We start from the raw sequence: 5,097 nt of genomic DNA on the forward strand, positions 1-5,097 counted from the left end.
TAGTAGTGTCCACTCTACTACTAGGGAGGGACTGTGATATGAGTTGTAGGGAAGGGGGAGAATTTTGTTTCCAGAGACTCCAGACACCAGCCAAGCCTTCAGGACAGTTAAAGTATTTGGAGTTCCCATTTGAAACACTGTTTAAAGGACATCCACCAATACTCAACAAGGCAGAGGTCTTATGCCAACTCTGCAATTCAGTTTTAAAGCTATTAAAAACAAATGTGTGCAACCACACGTGCACAGACATTATTACATTGTGTGACAGCTTAGTGCAAGTTTCCTAAAATAGCAGTTTCATCCTCCTCAAAATCCTTCGTTGTCTGCCTAAGTCCAATCAAACAGTATTATCCTGTTGAAAGCTTAGACAGTACCTACCTCAGTTATCATTAGTAAGCCAGCAGTGGCTTTCATGGTGCCACCTAAGTTTCTCTGAAGGCCTAGGGGGCACCTGCAGCCTTTGCACCATGCTTTAAATGCTGGGTACATCACCCCAATCTTCTCCAAAGGATTTGTTCTGGCACCGCTGCTTCTCTTTTTGCAGGTCATTTCGATTTCCACCCACCATTCCTATACGGTTTCAGTTGCACTGCAGTTATACAGCCCTGATTTGCCTTAACTGATATTACATCTTTGATATTTCTCCACTTCTGCAGCAATAAACTTCAGTAATTTAGGATATTTATTCCTTCGTCTTGTTAAGAGGAAATCGTCTTGTTAAGTTTCGAACTCTGTGTGCAGAAAAAAAGTCGAGCTTGGATATTTTGTATTTTGAACCTGGAGTATCATTGTTGGACACTGCTTGTTTTTCTTACAAATACTTCAATATGAAAACATTTATCTTGAACTGAATAGAAGGCTTCATACCAAACAAAGTAGGAACATCTGGGAAGTTTGGGTGCAAATAAATGCCAGCTCCAACTCAATGTGAATAGTTCATCCATTTGCAATTTTTCAGACAAATCACAATGCAAAAGCACATGCACATCCCTTAATACACCCACCAAGCCTGTTTGTGTCAGCTTATACATAAAGAGTGAAGCAATAAAGCCTGGAAAACACCATATGTTACCAAGCCCGAAAGACCTTCTGTTCAGACGTAAGGACATCCTGAGTACATCCTCTGACTGTACAGCTCTGTGCTGTGACACCTATTTCATATACAGCCTGATTCCTGGATATTGGAATAATTCAGGGAAGTGGCTATAAGCTCTGAGGGGACCTTCTTTCCTTCCACAAATCTGAACTCCTTGCACAAGGGAGTCCCTTTTCTTCCCCATTATTGTGGGATGAAACAAGGCTCATGCTTTACAGCACAGTGAAAAGGCCTAGACTGATACCGGAATGAATGCCTTGCAAAGCAGAAGGATGCCTTTCTTCATTGTGAATTAATCGTCAAGAAAATTACTCCTGTTCAGCAGATCTACACTTGTGCAAGTGAAGTTTTTCCTGGCATCCAGGTAAATGTTTTCCTCACACATGACTGGCCTGCGAGGCCATGGATTGTGGCAGGCTGGGCCAACAGAAAAATGGGCTTCCCTCTGGGTATAAGTTTTTTTTGTCCATACCACTTCTAGCAGGTCAGTGTCCTTGCATGTACATCACTTCTGACGAGAGGTGTTCACTGGAAAAGAAACGACGTCTCTTTTTCTACAGATATCTAAGATAAGGTGAAAGTAATCTCTTCCCACCGCTGTCGAAACCATTTCAGTGCTGATCTGAAATCTCTGGTCTGTTATGGAGGACAGCCTTTTTCTTAGCAGTAGTCTTTTAGACTTTTTGGGACTGTTTTGTTTAGAAAAGGATGACTCAAAGGACACAACAAACCTCAGTCTTTCCTCAGAGGTCACGTTTTCCCACTGTCCTCCAGGTGACACATTTTTTAGTACATCTTGGCATAATCTGTTATACGATAGAAGGTTCATCCTTACGGACATACACCTCCTTCAGCCTGGCAGTGCAGCCTGTGATAACCCGAGGTAGTGACTCACCCCCATGAATTCATCAGGTGACTGTTCTCCACAAAAGCAACACCTTCCACACACCCTTGGTGAATTCTAGTGTCCTTCTCCTGTACACACCTATATGCAATTTAGTTTATGGACGGTGCTCAAACATATTTACAGACACCTGACTGAGGCTCATATGCTGCCTTAATATACACTGATGCTTAATATGCCTGCATGGAAATACTGAGATGCTCTACACCTAAGACGTCCTCTGCAGAGACTCTTACTCAAGAAGTTCTTACATTTCATTAGTAAGCTATTAACAATGACACTCCAGCTTCTAAATACATTTGCTACAACCTTTTAACAGTTTCATCTAAACCTTTTCCTTAAGAGACAGACTCTCTTGTTTATCATTCCCTCATTAATCAAGACCTGTGGCAGTCACTATTTTCCTTGTCTTCACAGACTTCTTACTCTGGCACAAAAGAAGTTACACCAGCATGACACAGTTTATTCTTGAAAAAACTACACTGGCTGTTACTTTTCTCCTCTGCTTGTTAAAGAAACATGTATATTCTTACATTTTCTTAGAAGCTAGATTTAAAGTGGTTTGTCGTGGAATTGTCCAGTTCTACCTTTTTGTGCCTTTTTTTAAATAATCCTACCATCTACTTTTTCCCAGCATTTCAGGACTTCAGAAGATCATAGAACCATAGAACAGTTCGGGTTGGAAGGGACATTAAAGATCATCCAGTTCCAACCTCCCTGCCATGGGCAGGGACACCTCCCACTAGATCAGGCTGACCAAGGCCCCATCCAACCTGGCCTTGAACATAGGGATGGGGCAGCCACAGCTTCCCTGGGCAACCTGTGCCAGTGCCTCACCACTCTCGTGGTGCAGGAATTCTTCCTAATGTCTAGTCTAAATCTGCCCCTCTCCAGTTTATACCCACTCCCCCTCGTCCTATCACCACAAGCCTTTATGAATAGCCCCTCTCCATCTTTCTTGTAGCCCCTTCAGGTACTGCAAGGTCACTATAAGGTCTCCTCAGAGCATCCTCTTCTCCAGGCTGAACAAGCCCAACTCTCTCAGCCCGTCCTCATATAGAAGGTGCTCCAGCCCTCCGATCGTCTTTGTGGCCCTCCTCTGGACCTGCTCCAACAGCTCCATATCCTTCTTTCATTGAGGATTTCAGAACTGGACACGGTATTCCAGATGAGGTCCCACAAGAGAGGAATAGAGGGGCAGAATCACTTCCCTCGACCTTCTGGCCACGCTTCTTTTGATGCAGCCCAGGATATGGTTGGCCTTCTGGGCTGCAAGTACACGTTGCCGGCTCATGTCAAGCTTCTCGTCGACCAGCACCCCCAAGTCCTTCTCTGCAAGGCTGCTCTCAATCACATCATCTCCCACCATGTACTGAAAATGAGGATTGCCCCAACCCAGGTGTAGGACCTTACACTTGGCCTTGTTGAACCTCATGAGATTCTCACAGCCCCACTTCTCCAGTCTGTCCAGATGTTCTCGATTCTGTCCAGGTCAAGATCCTCTGTTAATTATCAGAAAAAGCTATTAACAATGTAGAATTTACTTTACACAACACTCTGAGCACTCCAGTCCTTCAATTACTTTTGTTGTTAATCTTATTCTTCCTAAAATAATAATAGAAAATGTTCACTGTCCTTCATGTTCCTCATCTAATCTCATTTTACCTTTCTGATTTCTCATTTTTACTCATTCACAGTATTTTTATACTCACTTTCAATAATTTTACCACGCTTACACATTTTCTGTCTGCTTTTCTGCTGCTTAAGATTAAAAAGGGCACATAATTTACAAAATGGCCTGTTTTTTCCAGTTTCAAACTCTCATTTTGGGGTCTCACTAACCTAAACTGTCTGCCACGCTGAAGTTCTTAGCTAGTTCTTTCCCTTGCTTACAGTCAAAACTAAAGACAATTTTCTTTTGCTCTTTCTGCCCGACTTGCTGAATGACCCAAAACCTGAAGAATGGCCATCCTTACAGATGTTAGGCAATTGAAATTCCCTGGTGCTACCAAGTCCTGTGCTTGGGACAGTCCTGCTTGTTGCTTATGAAAGGCTTCACCCACCCTCAATCTGGAGACCTGGAGCAGACACCCACTAAGATACTGCTGAGCTAGTCCTCATGCCTCTGTTAGAACATGGACATTGGAGGCAGTGCATAAACCCCTGGAACACATCACCTCCTTCAAGCCTTTTTGAGCAGTAATTCTATTTTAGTATTCTGACTGTGAGAATCACCAGAGCAAGTCTCTGTCATGGTAACATAAAGGTATCTAAGACATTCAACCAGTTGATGCAACATCTCCCATACTGTCTCTCCAATGATCCGTGGAACTGAAAGAAGGCATAGGAGAAAATGGAGTTTTAAGTAATAATGAAATTATAAATAATATAAATAATAAGACCTTTATCGCAGCTTCCCCCATTTTACCTGCAACCTTCTGAAAGGATGTCTCTTAACCCTCTTCCCCTATGTTCCCATGCCTTTGTGCAAGGGTATTCACCTCTTATTTCAGAAGTGGACATGGGTGGATCAGCAGCTCTCTGTCCCATCCTTCCTGCTGACGGGGGCTCTCTCCATCTGTCCCACTCCTGAGTTCCAGACTCCTCTACATAAACGTTTCCAACACTGAAACCACAGCCTCTTCTTTCATCATCCTCCTCCCAGGCACTCACATTCACTTTTGGGCAGGCCTGCAGCACTTCCAGCAGAAGTGGTGGCACCAAGGGATGGACAATCTAAACCTTTATTTCTTGAGCGGGTGAGCCTTGGTTATCTACCAGCACACAGCGCTGGAAATTAAGCCTGTTCCACCCTGATGAAAATCCTTATGCATTTTTTAATTCCACTTGAAGACTAGTGGCCTCTGTGGCATTTTGCCTCCCAACATGACACTGATCCCCATCTGCTGTTTGCACTGCATGGTGGCTTCATTGATCTGAAACAACTTCTGACCTTCACATCCATAATTGCCACCCTTTCTGCACCGATAGTGATGAGGGAGGTTTTTCTACCCTCCTGGATGGTTGTTCTTTTAATATCTGGAAAGCTTCCCATAATTCCTGACAATCTCCTGATTCCTTCCTAAAAGCATGTCTC

This window comes from Cuculus canorus, chromosome Z (assembly GCF_017976375.1).
Source record: "Cuculus canorus isolate bCucCan1 chromosome Z, bCucCan1.pri, whole genome shotgun sequence".
In the NCBI taxonomy this organism is placed as follows: Eukaryota; Metazoa; Chordata; class Aves; order Cuculiformes; family Cuculidae; genus Cuculus; species Cuculus canorus.